This window comes from Pleurodeles waltl, chromosome 11 (genome assembly GCF_031143425.1).
Source record: "Pleurodeles waltl isolate 20211129_DDA chromosome 11, aPleWal1.hap1.20221129, whole genome shotgun sequence".
Classification (NCBI taxonomy): Eukaryota; Metazoa; Chordata; class Amphibia; order Caudata; family Salamandridae; genus Pleurodeles; species Pleurodeles waltl.
Genome location: NC_090450.1, coordinates 924,370,668 through 924,395,144, shown reverse-complemented (window position 1 = coordinate 924,395,144; position 24,477 = coordinate 924,370,668). Strand labels below are relative to the sequence as shown.

Below are 24,477 nucleotides of genomic sequence, written 5' to 3'. Positions count from 1 at the left end.
AACCATAGTTAAGCAGACATTGTTATGCAAATACAGAACATAAGATCAGTGAAACGGCTCAAGGATTGCATGACTGTGTTCAACCATGGCGTAGCCATTTATTCATGTAGTCACATAGTATCAGTGGAAAATGATAACCATAGATAAGCAGACATTGTTATGCAAATACAGAACATAAGATCAGTGAAACTGCTCAAGGACTGCAGGATTGTACAAACAGCACAAACAGTTGTCTCTACTTTCCATTACAGCACAACTCTCCAGGATGCATAGTGCTAGAAGGGAAAAAACCCTTTTCACTTATCCGTCACCCATGCCCTCAACCAAGGGTATCCAAGAGATTACTAACAAACATACTTAAGTGCAACTTCCCCTCCTTCTCACAGAGGGATGGGCAATACCCACAGTTCCATACCAACACAAAACCATGGCACTGCATAGCACAACGTCCCTGCCGGGGTACCTGTATCGAGGAAAATTCCCCAAAATGTTTAGTTCCAGGAATACCGGGGTACGGCCGAAATGTCCAGGACCACCAGCAGGTGAATCCCCCCCCACTCCAGCCTGCCCAGTGCCCACACAAATCAGCATCCGTCCAAGAGGTCAGTTCAATAACTCAGTCCAGATTTTTGTGGGCAGCTCCCGGTTTCTGCTGCTCGGAATTTGCCAGGTCTGCCCTTCCTTCAGTAGTGGGTGGGTGGGTGTGTGATTTGGTATGTCGGATGATGGTTGTGTGGGTGGGGAGGAAAAGAGGCCAATCCCTTGCCTCTCGATGCCTTAAGTGCTCCAGACCCTGGTGCCTCCAGATGACATCACAGCTACCATTGCAAAACCAATGAAGGACTCTCCATCACGGCTCCTGCCCGTGGAGCGACTAATGGCGCACCTCTGCTATTTGCAGGGGGCGCCTGGCCCTAGTGCGCTCACAATGTGGAAGACGCTGCCCCTCCCCCCACTGAAACAACTCCAAGGAGAAAGACAACTGCAATTATGGTGGTTCAACCACAGCATAGTCTTTTCTTCACATAGTCACAAAGTATTAATGGAAAAAGATAACCATAGTTAATAGACATTGTTATGCAAATAGAGAACATAAGATCAGTGAAACGGCTCAAGGATTGCATGATTGTACAAACAGCACAAACAGCTGTCTCCACTTTACATTCCATCACAACTCTCCAGGATGCAAGGTGCCAGAAGGTCCCTTTTCCCTTATCCGTCGCCCATGTCCTCAACCAAGGGCACACAGGAGATTACTGACAAGCATACCTTAGTAGCACCTTCCACTCCTTCTCACAGAGGGACGGCAATACCCACAGTTCCATACCAACACAATCCAAGGGCACCGCATAGCACACCGTCCCTGCCAGGCTACCTGTCTCCAGGCACTAGCAGGTCAGTCCCCCCTCCGGCCTGCCCACACACATCAACAACCCTCCAAGAGGTCAGTTCAGTAAATCAGTCAAAAAATTTTGGGTAGCCCCATATTTCTGCTGCTCGGAATCCCACACAGGGCGAACAGGTTACTGGCGATCTCGCCCTCCCCCGCCGCTGTTAGAGGGCTTCAGATAAAATAAGAACAATAAGACCGCCAAATGAAGAGCCCACTGCTGCCGTGTGATGAAAGCACCCCCTCACTACGGGACAGCCCTCCATCCCCAAGACAATACTCTATGGGTGCTTATATATATCCCTCTGATCCAAGACTGGCTACAAAAGCTTCTTTAAAACTGTGGGTCATACTACAAACCCTAATGTATACCAACTGTTGGAAATGGCCTTTCTGCAGGGTCACCCCCAAACTTTTTACCTTCCTCCTTCTCTTTTTCTGACCTCATTTTTGCTGGCTTTAGGACGCTGCAAAATTTCCCACTGCTAATCAGTGCTAAAGTGCATATGCTCCCTCCTTAAAACATGGTGACATTGGCTCATACCCAACTGGCTTATTTCATTTACTTGTAAGTCCCTAGTCAAGTGCACTACATGTGCCCAGGGCCTGTAAATTAAATGCTACTAGTGGGCTGCAGCACTGATTGTGCCACCCACATAAGTAGCCCCTAACCATGTCTCAGGCCTGCCATTGCAGGGACTGTGTGTGCAGTTTCACTGCCACTTCGACTTGGCTTTTAAAAGTAAGTGCCAAGCCTTAAACTCCCCTTTTTCTACATATAAGTCACCCCTAAGGTAGGCCCTAGGTAGCCCATAGGGCAGGGTGCTATGTAGGTAAAAGGCAGGACATGAACATGTGTGTTCTCTATGTCCTAGTAGTGTAAAACTCCTAAATTCGTTTTACACTGCTGTGAGGCCTGCTCCTTTTATAGGATAACATTAGGGCTACCCTCATATACTGTTTGAGTGGAAGATTCTGATCTGAAAGGAGTAACAAGGTCATATTTTGTATGGCCAGAATGGTAATACAAAAGCTTGCTGACTGGTGAAGTTGGATGTAATATTACTATTTTAGAAATGCCACTTTTAGAAAGTGAGCATTTCTCTGCACTTAAATCCTTCTGTGCCTTACAATCCACGTCTGGCTGGGTTAGTTGACAGCTCCTTTGTGCATTCTACTCAGACAAACCCCAAACACAGGATGCTCAGTCACACTTGCACACATATGCATATTGAATGGGTTTTCCTGGGCTGGGAGGGTGGAGGGCCTGACACTTACATGTCAAAGGACAGTAGCCAGCCATCACACAAAGGACTGCCACACCCCCTACTGGGACCCTGGCATACAGGATGGAACTGAACGAGCCACTCTTTGAAGTCTCCCCACTTCAAAGGCACATTTGGGTATTTAAGCAGGGTCTCTGACCCTACCAACACAGACACTTCTGGACAAGATACCACTGGAGAAGAAACCCTGAAACAGAACCTGCAACCTGCCAAGAGGAACTGCCTGGCGGCCCAAAGGACTCACCTGTCTGCTTTTCTGCAAAGGACTGCTGCCCTGCTGTTGCCCTGCTGCCTTGCTGTCCTCTGGCTCTGCTGAGAAGTGCTCTCCAAGGCTTGGATAGAGCTCGCCTCCTGTTCCCTGAAGTCTCAGGACCAAAAAGACTTAATCTCTGTAAAAAGAACTCCTTGTGCAGTGAAAATCGATGCACAGCCTGCAAGAAACGACGCACAGCCTGCCTCGCGATGAGAAAATCAACGCACCCCAAACTGGAACGACACAGCCCGACTTTCCACAGAGGAGATCGACGCAGCACCAGCATTGCGACCGGAAATTAGACGCACGGCCCACTGGATCGACGCAAAGCCGAGCCAGAACGATGCAGCCCGTCTTCCTGGGAGGAATCAACGCCGCGCCTGCCGTGCGGCAGAAATTTCCACGCATCGCCCACCAGATCAACGCAGCCCCTGTGACTTCGTCCTGCACACCCAGGATTTCAACGCATAGTCGCCGGGGCGTCTGAAAACCCCGCAACCCGAAGAGGATCCAAGTCTACGCGCTGGAAATCGACGCAAAGCGTGCCCTGTGTGAAAACTCAGCGATGTGCCGTCTGTGTGCACCAGAAAAATCAACCCACACCGTCCCGTTTTCCACACAACTCCTCTTCTGCAGTCCCTTGTGGAGAATTTGACCGCAAACCAGGTACTTTGTGCTTGCAAGAGACATTTGTTGCTTTCTAAGAACTAAAGACTCTTTATATTGTTTTCTAAGTGATATTTCAACGTGTGCTTATTGAATCTTGATTGTTGTTGACCTGCATTTAACCAGATAAATATTATATATTTTCTAAACACTGTGTGGTGTATTTTTGGGGTGTTGTACTGTGTTATTGCATGATTTATTGCACAAATACTTTACACATTGCCTTCTAAGTTAAGCCTGACTGCTCAGTGTCAAGCTACCAGAGGGTGGGCACAGGATAATTTGGATTGTGTGTGACTTACCCTGACCAGAGTGAGGGTCCTTGCTTGGACAGGGGGTAACCTGACTGCCAACCAAAGACCCCATTTCTAACACCAACCAACTGCCCCTAGATGCAAGGAGATTCAACCTGGCACTGTAGGTATTCTACCACACCTCAATTTCCACCCAACTAGGAGGGTAACGTACCTTCACCTGACCATCTGCATCCATGGATGGATGTCTAGTTCCATACCCCTCTGGTAATCTCATAGCCTACTTAGGACTCAATTTCCAGAGCCCATACATAAACAGGCCATCGTAGCTCTTGCGCCTTGCCAGCTAATGGCTCCCAGTACTACACTGGGCGCTTCAAAAGCACTAGGCCCCATGCTGACAGTTTGCTGATGTACCTACTATGGCCTTCATACAATAGGCTCCCTACAGATTCTCCATAAGGTCATTCAATGGGTGTCTGGACCCCAAAACAACTGATCCTAAAAGGGAGCCTTGATTCCACTGATGATCCCAACTACATTCTGCTGGGAATCCCCTGCCTTCCAGGTGCTGCTGCATCCCCACTTCCTTCCTTATAGCTAGGTCCACTGTGTTCCAGTGGACAATTGTGAGCTAGTATGCTTGAAAGATGATGAAAACCTCTGTCACCTCATTTCTAGACCAAAGGCGGCCCTGGCTTAATATTACTGCAATGTCATCAAGTGGAGCAAACACGGAATATCCTGGGGGCCTCTAGAAGGGTCACGAAAAAGCCTTCCTACCACCATGCTTTTTAATGTGCTCTACAGGAATAACTGCACACCTGCATGAGGCGAGTAGGCTGGGGCCTTGATACACCCTTCCAGCTCTCTGGTATCGCTTGGCAGCCCCTGCTCCGCCCTTTCAGTATAGGAAGCCCCGACCTCAGCTGGAGAGAGATGAACCCGTATTGCATTCCTACACTAGATCCACTATTTGCACTGAGTGACTTGCCCTGTTTGGGGGCCACTCACTATAAGGATGTGGGAAGTATGAAACTCTCCAATGTATAAAGGGTCAATTTGATGCCAAACCATATAAAATGGAACACCTGCTGTCGTACCCACGGGTGGTCTCAAGTCAGGGTTAGCCTAATTATGTGTCAATGAGAAAGGCCTCCTTGCTCCTTTGCCTGAACAGTTTCTTCGCCGAAGGGGCCATCCTATAAAGGCGGCCCAATATGGAGCACGGATCTGTCAACTTAGAGGCTAACTCTGGGATAACATCCAACAATCTTGGAAATGGGTTGTGAACCAGGGGCAAGGAGGTGAACAAGTAGACCCCGAACAAGACCGACCCACCCGACCAACTTGCCTTGCACTTGGCCCTCAGTAATTAACTGGTATGGGGATTGGTGTTATGTACCTCCTGTGTTGGTAATACCTGCCCACAGTGACTGTGCCGCTCCCCCGTCAGACCTACCTAACATACTGATCAATCCCACTGATGAAAGCCCATGGGGGATTTGTTCAGGCCAACCTCAACTTTAGATTGCAGGACAGACCAGCACAAACACCAGTGCGGAGCCACAGCTGATGTACTGCGCAACTTCCCTAGGAGTGGCCAGGTAAAATTGCATATGCATGCTGATAAGTCTGTGGTACTATATACCAGGCCATGGAACAGCCCCCGCCACCTACTGTCCAATAAAGGATACATGGATCAGGTTGCTCCTTGAGGCTGCGTGGGGAAATAGAAAACGTCCCCTGATCATCGCCAATAGCCAGTGACAAACTTTCACCGCTGCCGAAGTGGGGGAACCATAAACTGGAGAGCCACAGACACATGGCACTATGCAATGGAATTAGAATACCGTACTGCGGTAACGAGCTGCGAGAAACCCTTAACCTGTAATGAGAACAGCTGGCGGAAGTTCTGAATAAAGGAAATGTGAAATTCCAGAACAAAGCGTTTAGCCATCACAATAATGCTATCTGGTAACGTATAAAACACGATCTTATAGCCTGTATAAATATAAAAGCAGCCGACTGACATGTCCTGACCACCATAACCAAGTTCAATTGGATGACAGAGTATGCAAGTTGTGACAAACACAACAATAAATGAATGAAAACCAACTACTGTTGCAGACCCTGAAACCATAGGGCTTCTTATGACATTGCTACCTCACCTTAAGTTTATACCAGTGCGCATTCTGTCCGAATACTCATTGTAAGGAAGGTGCACCAATGTAAACATTGAATAAATAAATTAAGAATGCCTTGTTCAGATATCGGATTAAATGCCCCGATGCTCATTTGCTGCCACCAACACCCTACTTGCATAATCAAAACGCTAACATTATTGGGATATGAATAGGTACTGCAACACTGACCCAGAGTATCTCCCTGCGCTTATTTGAGGCATTCTGCCAAGTGTTCTTATTGACTGCCAAGCCTAGATTGCAGTACTGGAGATGGTCTTGGGCACTGTTGACCTGAGACCAGAACACTGCAGATAATCCACATTGGCCCAAAAATGTTCATCATGCGTCTTTCACTATGACTGAGATTGTGAAGGACACTTACAACTGGACAAGAGGAAGTATCATTTATTGATGACTCTTCCACAGCCATGCACTTTAATATAATAATTTCAGGCAGACACTGATGAGTGCAAATTGTACTGTTGAGATTGTCTGATCTGGTGTGCCGGATGGTGGTGAGCGGGTGGGGAGAAAAAGAGGCCTCTGAATGCCTTAAATACTCCCAACCCTGGCGCCTCCAGATGACGTCACAGCCCTCCATGGCAAAACAGACGAAGGACTCTCCACCAAGGCTCCTGCCTGTGGAAAGACTAATGGCACCCCTTTGCTACTTGCATGGGGCTCCTGGCCTGTACGTGCATTTTGCCTGCGTAGATGTACACAATTGTAGAGGCATGGTATTCTCGCATAATAATGACATTATTAGAGGGAGAGCAAATTTCATAATAAAATGTGAAGTTATTATCAGTATTTGCTATTGATTTTGTCATCACTTCTGCCAGACTGTAAGATATGACTATTCTTATTTAATGTTCGAGTAGTTTACTCAGTTGAGAGCAGTGATCAAAGTGTTCAAGAAAAAAGTTCAAGAAAAAAGTTCAAGAACTGTGGTGCTGAGAACAGTGAGATAGAATCCATACACGTACCTAAAAACAAACAAAATATTCAGGAACTATTTTGTTGGCCTTTCACCAACAAGTAACTGCATATAATATGCAACGCACCCACAATTAAATGACTAAAATCGCAAGTTGCACTTATCTGTGGGAAATACATACAGACCTGGCAACCTGCTTAAAAATTTCAGTGTGAGGAGGGGGTGGTGCTTTGGAGGGGATGGGGCATCCCACCTACACCTGAGAAGCACTGTGCCCTCCACAAATCCCCTCATTCCACCTCCCCACCCAAAAAAACAAAGGGTCACTGAGGCTGTCACCAGTGCCCTAGGGCTGTGGTCCACAAAGTCTCCTAAGGGGGTCCGCGACTGCTTAGAAAAGTAAATAATATTAACAAATTAATAAAGTGCATATAAATAAAATGGCAAAATGTACAATTGCAAATTTTAAAACGTACTGTAAATGTCAAGGAATATGGAAGATGTGTGACATCAACTGGCTTTAGAAAAGCTCCAACCATCCCATTAAAATTACATTTTTAATTGTTTTATTTATATTTGTTTACATTTAAAATAACGTGTTATTGTTTGTGTATGTGCTTAATGAATGCTTGTTTCTGTATTTTTTGTGTGCTGTTTTGCGGTTCAAATCATCAACAATGTTTAGGATGGGGTCTCCAGCTTCCAGTTATGACTCAGTAGATGGGTCTTCTCCAGGTGGCCGTGTGAAGGGAGCCAAAATCGGATGACACGGTGGCACAATGTGAGTTGGCAGGTCTGTACATAGTTTTGCAAGGAATACTTAGTTAATGTAATGACCTCAGACTTGCAAGTGTAGGCAGAAGGTAACTGATTTGAATTTTGGTTGGTGCGGTAGGGAATAGTAACGTGTACATCTAATTATAGGAGGCCTCAGCATGTGACAGAAAGCACTGGGAATATGTCCTGTCAGGAGTTCAAACAGCGTACTACACGCAGGATAAGATAGGCTGCACGGTTGAAACATACATACTGCACACATTACTAGACGGAATGTATGACGCATAAGGCTAATAGGCTGCCACAAAATGTGCAAGAGTCAGTGTTTAAGAGCTTACAGTGCCAAATGAATACAACAGAGATAAAAAAGGATGGAAATGGTAAAAGATTAAGACAACCGGGAAATGAAAGTATGTGGTTGATGGCAGACGGAGGTGAGGGTATTGGGAGAGGAAAGAGAAGAGAGTGTGATGGGATCTGAGGGGTGTAGTGAAGTAACACTGTTGGAAAAGGAGGGTGGTAGAAAAGGAAGAGAATATCAGAGAAGGGTGTTAGCAGAGGATGTGCTTGGTGAGGACGATGATGGCGGGGCAAGATAATGGTAACAGACTGTGAAGCTTTGGGGGCTTTAAACAAAGATAAACCAAGGAATATCAGTAAACTAAAAATAAAAAATGCTGCAAAAAATGCAACCTTGTGCTGCAAAACTTTCATTTCGGTGGCACAAAATCCTAGGTGGGGTTCTTATTTTAACGTAATTTTGAGACAGTGTTGGGATGGAAGGTCCCCCACAAATCTTTCCAGGTTATCCTTGCGGTGGTTATTTCAAGATTCACATACTGTCTTAAGATATTGTACAAATGTATGTGCCATTTCCTCCAGGTTCCCCACCACATTCCTTACTGCTTTTAACCTGCCTGATCCACTTTTGACTCTTTTCCCTCTTAGATTTCCTGCTTTGTTGCAAACTTCCTAAAGTAGAAGTTGTTTGCTTTGAAAGTGTAATCCAGCTTCCCTTTCATCAAAAAGTGATGGGAGGATTGCTTGCAATTTGTCTAACCACTCGCAAGCACTTGGGGTAGCAGTCCAACACATTATTCTTTAGCTTACCATGCCACCTCAGATTAGACCCAGGCATGTGCAAATCAGTCCTGATCTTGCTCCGAAAGAAACAGTTCAGCCCGAAATGCCAAGGTAGGTCCCCTCTGCACCAGATGGCAAGCAAGCCAAGACCAGTTTCGGCCTGATTGGGCCTCTTCAGTCAGGTTCAGCTTGGTTCCAGTGGCACAGTGAGCAAGGGACCAAGGTCTGGGAATACAATAGGCAACTTAAGGTGTAACATCAAGCACACAAAAGGTGATGGAGGAATGCTTGCAATATATCTAACCACTGGCAATCATTTGCAGTAGCAATCCATCCTACTGTTCCTTTGCCCAACATTCCATCTCAAATTAAACTCGGCCATATACAAATAAGGTGTATTCCTGCACCATTGGTAACAGTCTAGCTTGAACTGCCGAGCTAGGTCCTCTCTGAACCAGAACACAAACAATCGAAGACCGATTTCGACCTGATTGGGCATCTTCAGATGGGTGCAACTTGGTTCCAATGGAAAAGTGAGCAGATGACCCGCACCTGTGCATATGCTTGGCCACTTAGAGCATTACATCAAACATACAAAAGGTGATGGACAATGCTTGCAATTTGTCTAACTACTGGTAAACGATGGGTTGTCTTGCTCCAATAGGAACAGGTCAGCCCCAACTGCCAGGCCAGGTCCTCTCTGAATGGAACACAAGCAACCTAAGACCGGTTTTGGCCTGGATGGGTCTCTTGAGTAGAGTGCAGATTGGTTCCAATGGCACAGTGAGTAAGGGACCCATAGTGGGACATAACCTTGGCCACTTATAGCATTACATCAAACACACAAAAAGTGATGGAAGGAATGTTTGCAATTTGGCTAACCACTCGCAAACAAACATTCGGGGTAGCATTCCAACCCATTGTTCTTTTGCCCACCATGCCACCTCAGATTAGACCCAGGCACATGCAAATGAATCTTGGTCTTACTCCAATGGAGGTCCTGACAGTATTGTCAAGCGAGGTCTTCTGTGAAACACAGCACAAGCACCTCAAGACCAGTTTCAGCTTGACTGGGCCTCTTCAGTTGTGTGCATCTTGGTACTAATGGCACAGTGAGCAAGGGACCCACATCTGGGCATAATAGCCTTGGCCACTTAGAGTGTTACATCAAAAGCACAAAAGGTGATGGCGGAATGCTTGCAATTTGTCTAACCACTTGCAATCGCTTGGGGTAGCATTCCAATCCATACTTCTTTTGCGCACCATGCCATCTCAGAATAGACCTAATTTCCCTTTCCACAAATAACCCAACTTTTCCCCTCAGACATTTGGCTTGGAACAGAATATTGTATTTAATATTTCTTTCGCGCAATTCTGTTTAGCTGCATTAAAGGCTCTACATCCAACCCTCACAATCTGGGGATGGCAGAATCTGTGTGTTCCTGTTCTCCCCCAGGTTCAAGTGTTGCTCAGGGAATAGTGTGTCCTTCCAATTGCACAAATTGTAAACAAACCGTCAGGTTTGATATGGTCACAGGCCAGAGTCAGGCTGTTCATATTTTTCTGGTACTCCTACTTATGGTATACTCTCCCTCTGCATCTTGAAATTCAGACTGCCGTCAGGATTTGTTTATGTGAAGGGTCAGGGTGTTCCAGTGCAGTATTCTCTTTTGCTTCTCTTCTGCTATTTTTTGTTCTTGGAGCTGCACCACCAAAAGAGTATGTGTGGTTTTCATTTCCTTTTCACTGCCCATCATGCCTGCTTCTGGCGGTTTCTAGATTGGATTTATGATTTCTCTTGTTGTCCGCCTACTTCCAACCTCTCTTCTGGGTGACTGCACCTCAGATTTTAGGCCCTCATTATGATCTGGGTGGGGTAACCCGCCGAGATCTGCGCTGACGGTCAACAGTCTCCCAGCGCGACAGACCCCCGCCGGCCACATAATGATCTTCCCGCCGGCCCAGCGGGAAACAGGGCATGAACATTGACGCCAGATGCAAATGGAGCCGGCGCCAATGTGGCAGTGCGGCTGCTGCAGCAGCAGCACCCGTCACGCATTTTACTGCCCATAATTCAGGCAGTGAAATGCGCGATGGGGCTGTGCATGGGGGCCCCTGCACTTCCCCTGCCCAGTGCATGGGCAGTGCAGGGGCCCCCAGGGGAGCCCGGAGTCACTCATTCCGCCAGCCTTTCCCTGACGGTGTAAACCACCAAGAACAGGCTGGAGGAATGCGACTCATTATCCGTAGAGCGCTGCCCTGGCGGATACGAAACGCCGCCACCGCCATGCTGCCCGGTGGCAGGAGCCTGGTGGTGGCGGCGTTTTCACCGTGGCGTTCCCGCCACGTTCAGAATATGGCGGTCTGGACCGCCATGCCATTGGCGGTAATGACCGTTACCGCCGGCATGGCGGTCCAGACCACAATGTTCAAAATGGGGCCTTAGTGTGTCACTTTTACGCGCACATGTGCTATGCACTTCTTATACTGCTGTGTCCAGGTTTGTTCACACTAGCATTTCTCAGAGTTTCATAAGGTTTTTCCATTTCTTTGTTTAGCCACTTTATAGTTCCCTGTTCTTTGCATATAAATATCCTTTGCCACACACCACTATTTTGGTTATAATGTTGTTCTCCCTTTACTTCCTGAATTTAACTTTCACCCCCTATTCATTCTTCTCCTTTAACCACTGTTTACTAAGTTCTTCCTGCCGCTCACCCTTGTGCAGAGGGGTGTCTTTCTTCTAGAATGGGTGTCAGTGCAGATGTTACCTGCCCTCTGTGGGCTTGGATTTGCTTCCACCGGCCACTCACCTGGTGGTCCCTCTCTCTCATCTTCAATCCGAGGCCAGGGCTGGAAGGATCTCCTGCTTCACCAGTCACTCTATGCCCATGGTGCATTTTCTCTTTTTTTGCCCCCAGGCAGGGGCCTGTGGCACACCAATGCTTCCGCTAGGCACCAGGCACAACCCCTTTTTGGTAGACAACCATCCGCCGCAGTTTTCTCTGTGCTCCCCTCCTGCACTCTGTGTTGTTCTGTCTGCAGTTTCTCCTTCCTGACCTCTCCGCTTCGGCAAGCTAGACCCCTGGCCATTACAATACCACTTTCTTCACTCACTTCTCCTCTTGACACATGGGGTAGGAGGTTCTCAGTCACCGATATCAGCTTCTAAAAGCCTCCCCTGACATTAAAAAAAAAGTGGGTTCTTAGTTGTCTGAATGTCCCACACAACCATCTCTCTCTGGGTTGCATGAGTGGTGCTTTTTTCACCAGGATTTCTTCTGGATTTCGCTGAGGTGGCTGACAGCTCTGCTTCATGTTGCCACGTTGCCCCAGCACTTGGCAATTCCCTTAAGTAACACATTTATAAACATCATTTTACAAGTCAAAAAATCATCATTACTAGCTGGAGTTGGTCTTGATTATCCTATTAAAGTGTTCAACAAGTCCTTTGCCTCTACGATGAGACAAAGAAATTCTAGTGTACTCCACTCCAACAAATTGTCAAATAATTCTCCATTTTATCTGCTATCACTTGGGTACCATAATCAGAAACTAATTCTTTTAGGAATCCCTCACAATTAATTACCTCCTTTAGGAATTGAACCACAATGTTACCATGTGTGCTGTTCAAAAATTGCACTTCACTTTGAATAATAATATAACCTAACCAGGACTAATTTAGGAGAACCACCAAAACACCTCAAAGAAGTCATACACAACTAAGGCTAATTTACTCCAAGGATGCTCAGGAACCAAAACAGGTTTAGCAGGACAGGGTACTATAACATGAGATTTGTCATTTAGTATGCACACACTGGGGTCTCTCATAAAATGTCCAATGGATATGTCAGGAGCTACTGGAACCTACTTTAATATCACCCTAGATAAGAACAAAGACCTTTCGGGCCTCTATGTCTCATCAGTCAGCGCAACATTCAATATCATACCAACTTGGCTAACAATACTGTTGTATGAATCAACATGTAGCAGCCTTCACATAGGAGTTGATAAGAAATATCTTTAACCAACCTGCCACAGTGTGACTTTCTCCTGCTAGCCTTTCTGCAACTGACCACAGGAGTTCAAATAATAATATTCCAAAAGAACCTTGGAACACTGGTTCCAATTACATCATAAATATGACACATCCTCCTCCTTACATTATAAAAAATAAAACAATACTAACAAAAATATTTACGAATAAAAAACCTAAGCATAAGAAAGAGCTACACTATAAACAATCTAAGTACAAACACATATGAAAAGCGAAGGATTCATGCAGTGAAGATTATATTTACCACACACTGAAAAACATGTCCTGCATAATAACATAGCATAGAAACAAGACATGTACATAAGGTTTTCCAAGGGATAACACTTAAAATTACTGAAAAGGATGGAAAATTTGTACCTGACACTTAAAACATAATGAACACGATTCATACAAATTCCCTCACGTAGTCCTGCAGGTAAACAGGAGGGTTTCTTTCTCTGCGCATGCAATCCTCTCTTTTCCCACTTTCCACAATGCTTACATCAACAACTTCCCTTTCACGCTCCACACCTTCAGAACTGCCACCTTCCAGACCTCATCACCTATCTCCATCCCTTATTAACATAAATCCACTACATCCCTCATCATCTGCATCTGACTCTCCACACCGTCCTCCTTTCTAATATGGTGCTACTATCAATTTATTCCACCATTTTCCAATAGCACATACCAATCAAAACCTTGTTTAACTTTAAATGGACTCCTAAACATAGACAATCCCCTTCCAACATGCACATCCTTCACCTTTACCCAATCACCAACCTAAATGTTTGACACTACTTCTTTGCAGAACCAAACACTCATGTCTATCAGCACTTCTCAACCAACTTGGCACCCAGTTTGGTTCTGGGTTTGCATCCCCTCATCAATTCAAAGGACGATTTGCCATTCACCCTATTTTCTGTGATGCAAAATACCCACACTAACTCCTTGACTTCCTCACACACTCCAGACCTACGCTGCACAGCTATATGAATAGACCCCTTCACCATGAGATTCATGGGTTCCAAAATGCCACTCATCTGAGGATTGTAAAGGGGAGTGCAATGATGTTTGATACTGTGTGCCGCCAAAAAAACCCTCATCTCACTGGACGTGAGCTAGGTGCCATTACCTGTAATCAAAGTGCGAGGAAATCCTTCCCTCCTAAATATTTCTCGCAAATTGTTGATTGTACTCCTTGTGGACACTTGTCTCATAAATTTGACCTTTAACCACTTCGAATATACATCAACCAAAACTTTTAACTCTTGTTTGACTCCTGTTAATGGACCAATAAAATCTGTACACACATTGTGCTGTGGTTACTTTGGATCCTGAATGTGACCTGTCTCCGACTGTACCTCTACCTTCAACCTTTTCTCCCTTTCCTTGCAATCCATACACCTTTCTACCCTCAAACGTTTGTACATCAATATCTGGCCACCAAAAATTCTATTTTTCATTTATTTTCGTCATTGACTACCCTAAATGGCCTCATGTGCCAACTAGGTCATTTTCTTCTCAGATTCTCTGGTGGCACAAATCAATCCCCCCGATCAAAACACTCTCCTCACTTACAGACAACTCATCTAAGATTTAGATGGACGGTCTTACAGAAGAAACAACCATACTTTCTCTCCTTCCACCTTTGACCACCATTTTACAAATTTAGTTCAATCCACAATCATTAGCCATTCCTTGCACCCCTTCTTCTTTAGTAAAAACATATACCCCACAATGCACTACCTCGTCTGCCCAAGCCACAGAACCTTCCTTCTCTTCATCCATCACTCATTCTTTGTCCACAGTCTCCTAAGTCACAGGCAAATGAGAAAGAGCATCCGCCTGAGCATTACGCCATCCAGGAATGTGTTCTATGACATACTGAAATTCCTGTAAATGTGTTGCTAATCCTGCTAAACTAGCCGACCTCTAGCCAGCACCTCCTGGAGTAAGAACTTTTATTAATGGTTTATGATCCATTCTCAATTTGAAACTCACACCCCATAAATACGTCCTGAAATACTCTGCGGCCCAAGCTGCTGCAAATCCCTCATGCGCAATAATGGAATAATGTTTTTCCGACTCCGTCAAAGAGTGCAAAGCAAACGCTACTCGCTGTTTTCTCCACCCCCTTATGAATTTGGGACAGAACCGTACCTACACCTGATGCACTCGCATCCTCAGTGAGAATGGTGCTCAACTTAACATCAAATGGCACCAATATTTCCTCTGCGCACACCTCCTGCTTAATGTAGTCAAAGTATTTTTGTTGTTCCACACCCCATTTGAATGTACATCCTTTCCTCAACAACACCTTTAAATCTCTTTTTAGCAACATTTTCTACAAATTTGACATAGTATACTATGAGCCCCATAAATTATGGTAGCTGGCCTTATCTTTCTATTGTGGTGCTAGTTTTATAGCCTCCAACATGTTTTTTTTTTTTAGGTTTACACATTCTCCAGAAATCATAAGTATTCAATTTCTTTATATAAAAACACACACTTTTCTTTCCATAGAGTAAGTCCTACATCTAACATGTTTTAAGAGCTTTCCTTAACACTTGGTTATGTTGATCCACTGTTGCTCGGTACACCAAATTGTCATCTTGAAAAAATATCACTTTTGTGAAACCTTCAAATATTTGTGACATTAACCGTGGAAAAACGCTAGCCACTGAGGACAATCCAAACAGCATTCTTGTAAAGCGAAATGTCCCTTCCACTGTAATAAAGGAAGTTAGGTCCTTGGAACTCTGATGCAAACAAACTTGATGGCACGCATTCCTCAAATCTAATTTTGAGAAGAACCTACCACCATTGAGTAAAAGTAATAACTCATTTATATTTGGTAAACGAAAATTGTCAGTAATTATATTCTAGTTAACACTGTGAAGTTCCACACAAAATCTTAGGAGTGGGTCAGATTTTTTCATTATTATCACCCCTCCTTTATCATTTCAGTCAACATCTGTTGGACCTCTTCTCCTACTACTATGGGAAAATTCCTCACTTTGTGCTGACCAGGAATTGTCCCAGGTTTCATCCTGATCTTGTGTACGTACCCTTACAATTCACCCAAACTTTCCCGAACACTTCCTTCTTCTCATCCAAAATTTCAGTAACACTTTTGTCATTAACCACCATAACCTGATCTGCAGCCTTAGGGTTTGGCTCAAAGTTCAGATCATATTGGTTCATGCAACCCAATATTGGAGGCCCAGTTTCCTTAATGTACACTTTTCCCTCAGTCTTTCGTGTTTTAAATTCAATGGTTGTTACAAAATAACTAATAATATCAATTTCTTCTACCATTAGCTCCACATCCCTCTCATGAATGTTAAACCATGATTTTGGTCTGATTTTGCTCTTCTCAAGTCCTTCATCCCCACCTAAGCTTAAAACCTGATCCTGAAAATGTTCAGTACTGTTGTCACTCACCATAACTACCTTAGATTTAGACCATTCCTTACATATACGCGTAAAATGGCCTTTACGTCCACATTTCCTGCATTCTATAGCACAACATGTTTTTAAGTCACTTCTATGGAATTTGCTGCCATGGCTGTTGCACACTTTGGTATTGTGTTTGTTCCCATTGTTTTTTTATAACTGTTTTTATTATTCCTACTGCTTCAACAAAGTTGCGTACTTGATCATCATCACTTATTTCAGCCACTTCTTTCTCACCAGTACAGATACCTCCCTGTTTATTGATTTCTCTCATACAGTACTCAGACTCTTCAAGTACCTTTGCCATTTAAATGGCATCTTCCAATGTGGGATTTTTTGCTGCCCACAAACGTTCTTGTATCTTCTGGCTTTTACACTGCACAGCGGTTGATCCCTTATTAAATCATCACACATTGCTCTAACTTGACATTTAACTGATATCTCGCTCAACCGGGACACAAATTCATCAATCGTTTCTCCGCTATGTTTTAGTTGTGTGTAAAATTTGTAGCTTCAGCAAATCTACTGCTCAATCTATATCTGATAGAGACTTCTAGCTGCAGCTTCCTTACCTTAGAATTCCCTGGCGTCAGCTTCGAATCTGGAGTTTTTTCTGAGCAGTACCCTGCGCGCGCCGTTGGGCGGCGTCGTTCGGATCCGCATGCGTCGACCAGCTCCGCGTGCGTCATCAGCGTCATTGGAGCCGTCTATGATATCACGGTTGTCTATATAGACTCTGTCTCGGCGCGCGTACGTCAGTTCTTTGCCTTCCGCACCGGTTAAGCGCAGTTCCGGAAAGAGCTACCCTGCTTCGACGGTTTGTCTACGCTTTTTTGACTGTTTGAAGTCATGTCTTCGTGTGGTGCGTGTCATCGCACCATGTCGGTGACGGATCCGCACCGTGTTTGTCTTTGGTGCCTGGAGAAGGACCACGATTCCACCTCGTGCTCCGACTGTCGGGCCATGGCGCCAAAGGCCTTGAGGGAGAGATCCCTTAAGCTTCTTGCGGCCCGACATTCGTCTTCGGTCGGCGCGACTCCGCAGGAGGTCACGGTCCCGCAGCAGGAGGAGGTCACGGCACCGCTCCCGGAGCCCCAAGTCCTCTTCCTCGCATTCAAGGTCATCCGAAGGTAAGAGGCACAAGAAGAAGAAAAAGTCCAAACGGACTTCGTCTTCGCTGCGCCCGTCGGCTGACGAGGCGTCTAGGGAATGTCGACGTTCCGAGCGTGGTTCTGCGGAGCCGTCACCTTGGTCGACTCCGCGTCTTCCCCCCTTTCCGGGGACCGGATCAACCCCCGCTCAAATAAAAGAGTTTTACGAGGCCAGGCGTCTCGTTTTTGAGCGGGCTGCACCCTCGGGTGGGTCTTCGGGCCCCGAGGGGTCAGCAGGGGCCCCTTCGGATTCGCCACCGGCAGCTTCGGCCTCGGCGCCGTTGGGGATCCCAGGAACCGATACTGGATCAGGACCGGCGCCGGTCTCTCACAGTCCACCTCCTTCGGCGCCGGGTCCGTCGTCGACGATTCAGCCACCAGCACCCACCGGTGGCAGACCCATCCTTATTCCGGACGATCCGGAGCCGGAGCGACGTCGTACAAGCCAATTCGGCCCAGATCATTGTCTTAGCATTATTTAGATCAGCCAGACGCAGGAGAGGAATGGGAGGGGTCGGAGGACCCTTTCGAATGTGGATTACAACAGGACTGGTATGAGGATCTAAGGGAGGCCAGTGGACTGGACACGTCTCCAGATACTGGTATGCTCTCTCCTCCTAATGTGGCTACGGAGGAGGGTGCTTCTTTCGCTATGGTGGTGCGTAGGGCAGCTGAGGTCTTGGACCTAGATTTGCCTACGGTGCCAGTCAGGACGAATATCCTGACAGAAGTGCTTCAGCTGGGGGGGGGGGGGGGTCACCAACAGAGCCGATGTTGCCCTTCAATGAGGCTCTTACAGACGTCCTTCTGGGTACGTGGTCCAAACCCAGCACAGGGGCTCCTGTGAATAGGACGGTCGACTGCCGCCATAGGCCCGCTCCAAGCGACCCTAGTTTTCTGACACAACACTCCACTCCTGAGAGCTTGGTTGTCCAAGCCTCTACTTCCCGTGGTGCCTTCCCTTCCGCTCCCCCGGATAGGGAAGAGACTGGATCAGCTTGGGAAGAAGATGTTTTCTTCCACAAGCCTGGCATTGAGGTCCGTAAACACCTCTTGCCTATTGGGCCGTTATTCCCATACTTTATGGGATACAGTGGCACAGGTGCTGCCCCGGGTCCCGCCGGGCGTACGGGACACTCTCACCCAGGCTGTCAAGGATGGGAGAGATGCAGCCCAGTTTACGATCCGGTGTGGTTTGGACACGACCGACTCGCTGGGCAGAGCAATTTCATCGTCAGTGGCCCTACGTCGCCACGCCTGGCTACGTCCTACTGGTTTCTCAGGGGAATGTCCAGTCCAGCTTGATGGACATGCCCTTTGATGGCTCTCGCCTTTTTGACGAAAAGGCAGACTCCGCGCTTGAGAGGTTCAAGGATTCTCGAGCCACGGCCAGATCCTTGGGCCTTTCAGCGCCAGCACGACAGCAGTCTGTCTTTCGCCCCTTTCGAGGTTTCGGAAGGGGCGTGGTACCACGCCAGCCACAGTTTAGCCACCGTCCTCAGGCTTCACAGCATCCCGGAAGAGGACATGGTTGTGGTACCATCAGACCCAGAGGGTCTGGCCAGAGGTCGGCCACCATACAGCCCCCCTCCACTGCGCCCAAGCCCTCCTAGTATGGTTCTGCAGGATCACGTCCGTCCAGTTGGAGGGAGGATTCGTTTTCATCTCCCTCACTGGCTTTCCATCACCACGGACAAGTGGGTCCTGCAGATCATACGGAAGGGCTACTCCCTTCCCTTCCAGTCTTTTCCTCCTTCTATCCCTCTGACAAAGGAATGGCTGATGGAGGACCATCTGGCTTTGCTCCGCGAGGAAGTTACGGCTCTCTTGGCCAAGGGAGCCATAGAAAGAGTCCTGATATCAGAAGTAGGCAGTGGTTGTTATTCCCGCTACTTTCTGATTCCCAAGAACAAAGGCCTTAGCCCTATCTTGGATTTAAGGGACGTCAATCTCTTCCTCAAGAAGGAGAAATTCAAGATGCTCACTCTTGCTCAGGTTTTGTCTGCCTTAGACCAAGGAGACTGGATGGTAGAGTTGGATTTGCAGGATGCGTATTTCCACATTCCTATCCTGCAGCCCACAGGCGTTACCTGCGGTTCAAGGTAGGCCACGAGCACTTTCAGTTTACCGTGCTTCCTTTCGGTCTCACTAGTGCCCCTTGGGTGTTCACAAAGGTGATGGCGGTGGTGGCAGCTCATCTGCGCAGGTCAGGGATTTCAGTCTTCCCCTACCTGGACGATTGGCTGTTGAAGGCTTCTACGCCCCAGGCTCTCGTCATTCACCTCCAGACGACGGCAGACCTCCTGCATTCGCTGGGGTTCACTATAAATGTGCCGAAGTCACACCAGACTCCCTCTCAGAAGCTCACTTTCATCGAAGCTGTTCTGGACACAGTGCAGTATCGGGCTTATCCTCCAGAACAGCGGGTCCAGGATATTCAGGTTATGATACCGATGTTTCGGCCCCTATCCTGGATTTCGGTGAGACAGACTCTGAGGCTGTTGGGACTCATGGCTTCCTGCATCCTATTGGTCAAGCATGCCAGATGGCGCATGAGGGCTCTGCAGTGGGACCTGAAGTTCCAATGGGCACAGCATCAGGGAAATCTTACGGACATGGTTCAGATCTCGGAGGGGACTGGAAAAGATCTGCAGTGGTGGTTAGTGAACTGCGATTGGTCCAAAGGCAGACTCCTCTTCCCCAACCAGATCTAACGGTAGTGACAGATGCGTCACTTCTGGGAATGGGCGGCCATCTGGGGGAGGTGGAGATCAGAGGTCACTGGTCTCTGGCGGAATCCAGGCTCCACATCAACTTGCTGGAGCTTCAGGCGATCCGGCTAGCATTAAAAGCATTTCTTCCTGTTGTGAAAGAGAAGGTGGTGCAGGTGTTCACGGACAACATTACCGCAATGTGGTACTGCAACAAGAAGGGCGGTGTGGGGTCGTGGACCCTTTGTCAAGATGCTTTACGTCTCTGGACATGGCTGGAACAGCAGGGCATGACCCTGGTGGTTCAACACCTGGCAGGTTCTCTGAACGCCAGGGCAGACGAGCTCAGCCGAAAATGCTTAGAGGATCACAAATGGTGTCTCCATCCGGAGGTGGCGCAAGGACTCTTTCAGCAGTGGGGAGAGCCTTGGTTAGATCTGTTCGCCTCCGTAGAGAACGCGCAATGTCAGCAGTTTTGCACATTGGAGTTTCCAAGGAGCCTATCGCTAGGCGACGCTTTTCGTCGCGAGTGGAGTTCAGGCCTCCTGTACGCCTTTCCGCCTATACCACTTCTGCCCAGAGTTCTCAAGAAAATCAAGAACGACCGGGCCCAAGTAATCCTAGTGGCTCCGGATTGGGCACGGAGAGTTTGGTATCCAGAGCTTCTCAAAATGAGCATCGGTCCTCCAATCAGGCTGCCTCTTCGGGAGGATCTTCTGTCGCAGCAGCAGGGGAAGGTTCTCCACCCGAACCTGTCAACTCTGTGCCTTCATGCGTGGAGATTGAGCGGCAACAGTTGATGGTTTATGGCCTCCCTCCCGAGGTCTGTGACGTCATTCTGGCAGCCAGGCGTCCCTCTACTAAGTCGATCTATGCCTGCCGTTAGAAACGCTTTGTTTCATATTGTACAGAGAGGTCTATTGATCCTCTTTCTTCTTCTCTGTCTAACATCCTTTTGTTTATATTGTCTCTTGCCCAGCACGGTTCCTCCTTGGGGACTCTCAAGGGCTATCTTGCAGCTTTATCGGCTTTTCTTCAGTTGCCCGATCAACCATCTCTGTTTAAATCACCTATAGTACAGAGGGTTTTGAAAGGGCTTGTGCATCTGTTCCCGCCTGTACCTTTCGTTATGCCCCAGTTGGATCTTAATTTGGTTCTTACCTTCCTTATGTGTGCTCCCTTCGAGCCCTTGCATAACTGTCCTCTCCAGCTGCTCACTATTAAAACAGCCTTTTTGGTGGCAATTACATCTGCCAGGAGAGTGAGCGAGCTGCAGGCTTTATCTTCAAAGCCACCTTATCTCATGATATATCCTGAAAAGGTAGTGTTAAGAACTCGTGCCTCTTTCCTCCCCAAGGTGGTGACCCCTTTCCATCTGGGTCAAAGTATCACCCTGTCCACCTTCTTTGCACCACCGCATCCCTCTAAGGAAGAGGAGCGTCTCCATCAGCTGGACCCAAAAAGAGCGTTATCGTTCTACCTTGACCGCACTAAAGAGTTCCGGGTGGACGACCAACTCTTTGTGGGGTACGTTGGTGCAAAGAAGGGTCGGGTGGTGCAGGAATGATCCATTTCGCGCTGGGTCGTTCTCTGTATAAAGATCTGCTACGCTTTGGCAAAGAAGCAGCCTCCCGAGGGCTTGAGAGCTCATTCTACTAAGGGGAAAGCTGCTACCACTGCGTTAGCACGTGGCGTACCAGTGGTGGACATCTGTCAGGCTGCAACGTGGGCTTCTTTGCACACGTTTGCAAAACACTACTGCCTGGATAGCCAGGTCAGAAGAGAGGGGCATTTTGCCCGGTCTGTTTTGCAGGACTTCCTAGTGTAAAAATCTCCTTCAGACCCACCGCCAGGGGTTATAGCTTGGGTATCTATTCTAAGGTAAGGAAGCTGCAGCTAGAAGTCTCTATCAGATGAACAAGTTACTTACCTTCGGTAACGAGGTATCTGGTAGAGACTCTATCTAGCTGCAGATTCTTAACACCCACCCAAGCCTCCCCGCTCTGCGGATATTTTTTTATACAGATATATATATATATATATATATATATACACATATGTATATATATATCATTTTGGCATTTTTGCCTTTCTTAAAGGCATGAAAGAATTTTTACTTCAAACAGTCAAAGAGGTAAAATCCATAATTGTTGGTTCTTCCATGACTCTGCACTTCTGGCGTGGGAAGTTGTGGAAAAGAACTGACGTAGGTGCGCCGAGACGGCGTCTATATCGACAACAGTGACGTCATAGACGGCTCCAACGACGCTAACGACGCATGCGGAGCTGGTCGACGCACGTGGATCCGAACGACGACGTCCGGCGGCGCGCGTGCAGGGTACTGCTCAGAAAAAACTCCGGATTCTAAGCTGACGCCAGGGAATTCTAAGGTAAGGAATCTGCAGCTAGATAGAGTCTCTACCAGATACCTCGTTACCGAAGGTAAGTAACTTGTTCTTCTAGCCTTCCTGTACACATTAGCAATTCTTGAACTATTGTCCAACGCTTCTTTCAGCACTAAAATCTTCACTGCCTAATGCCAGAAAATAATTGTCAATATCAATCCAGTACATATAACTCCAGTCTTCCCACTGGGTCACTGGCATTCTTTGTAGCTGTACAGAGGGTGGCAGTGCTGCAATCAAAACTGTGCGTATCACTGTTGAAAGGTAATTTGAAAGTAATGTGTAATCTATTTTTCTTTCAATATTTCATTTTTTTTTCTTGCAATACACACTTTATAAGATATGCGCGTAACTTTGCTTCATAGTATTTTGAAAATTAGACTGCTTTGAATGTGCACATCACCACACTTTAACCACCTGAACTGGCTATGAACTATGCCTTAGTCAGTGCCTTGGGTGCGCGCATCACTACACTATGACCACCTGGTTATTTGAATGTGCCGTTATTCAAACACAGCTCCTTTAAGAACCATGGTGTGCATGTCTCTGCACTGACATGAGAGGATCCTCCCATCCTGGCAGGAGCGCTCAAGGAAACACTTGCTGTCTTACACACACTGAATCTCGAGGTGAGGTTCCGAGGAAGCTTGCGCATGCCACATGCGTCGAATCTCAAGATGAGGATTCGAAGGTACTCGTGCAGCTGCTCACTAAATGGTAAGCGCACAACACATGTGCTTTCCTTTGCGTTATCAATATGTTTTCTAAAGTGCTGCCTCTTGGTCACGAAGGTCTGACTGATCATCTCCCAGTCATGCTGGCAACATATGGACAGATATCAATTATACCCAGCAGCCACAGTACAAATAGGCAGAAGAAATCCTAAAGGGCTCCAATAACTTGCGATAGTCAAAGAGCATCAGTTGCACACTCACAATTGGGCAAAAAAACGACAGCAGTTACCTTGGAAGGGTTGAGTCCAAACCCTTCATTCACTACTGCGGCGGTACCTCTGATGCTTGAACACACTGGCAGGCTGATACACAGTAGGCTGGCACTTTGTTGCCAAAAATTGTTGTAAAGATCTAGCAGACTTCATGAAGGAGCTGATAAAAATATCTTTAATCAACCTGCCACAGCGTAACTTTCTCCTGTCAGCCTTAATAGCAACTGACCCCAGCAAGGATGTGGAATTCCTATCGCCCGATGCCCGGGACATATTGTTTGTGGTCAAGGGCAACAAGTTTTCATGTTTATTTTGTCCTTAGGACAAGTAGTCCCATCCCCCTGCAGCACAAACCCTTTGGCTGCCAGTTTACAGAGAAGGGAATTGTCTGCAGTTGAGGTAATATGTGTGTCCACATTTTAATACTGTTCAAACTTGTATTTATGGTTCATTAATGAAAAGCCTTCCTTATTATGTGAGCACTGAAAATAAACATTTTACGGTCACACTGCTCTGTTGACAGTGGTTCCAGTAAAAAAAAAAAAAGTGTACACATGTTTGAAAAGTTTACCAATACGAGGTAAGTATAATGCTTCCAGAATGCTTTATGATTAGATGCAAATGTTTGCAGAAGCTTGTAAGCAAGAGTGCCGATTCTTTGCTTTTAAAATAAAACGTTCAGAAAAAAATGCAAGTAGTAAAAAAAAAAAGTTTCACTCCTATGAAATTTTAGGTGCTATTTCTTTGAAGCGTCATTTAGTCAAATGTGTTGATGCATGCTAGTATTTCCAAAAAATATTCCTAATGGAAAATCAGTGTGACCATTTTCAAAAAGATTATGGGAAGCATGAAAATTATCAAGCTCTGGCAAAGCCAACAGATCTGACATTTTTTGTGAGTCTTTTGGTTTCGCCAGTGCGTGTCTTGTTTTGACACG

At 46.6% G+C, this 24,477-nt stretch overlaps 1 protein-coding gene across 1 annotated transcript in view; it reads right to left on the bottom strand.

The window, feature by feature from the left end:
* Positions 1–24,477, bottom strand: part of ARL6IP4 (ARF like GTPase 6 interacting protein 4) — a 115,599-nt gene that overhangs the window by 46,873 nt on the left and 44,249 nt on the right. The gene's annotated exons all lie outside the window — the stretch shown is intronic.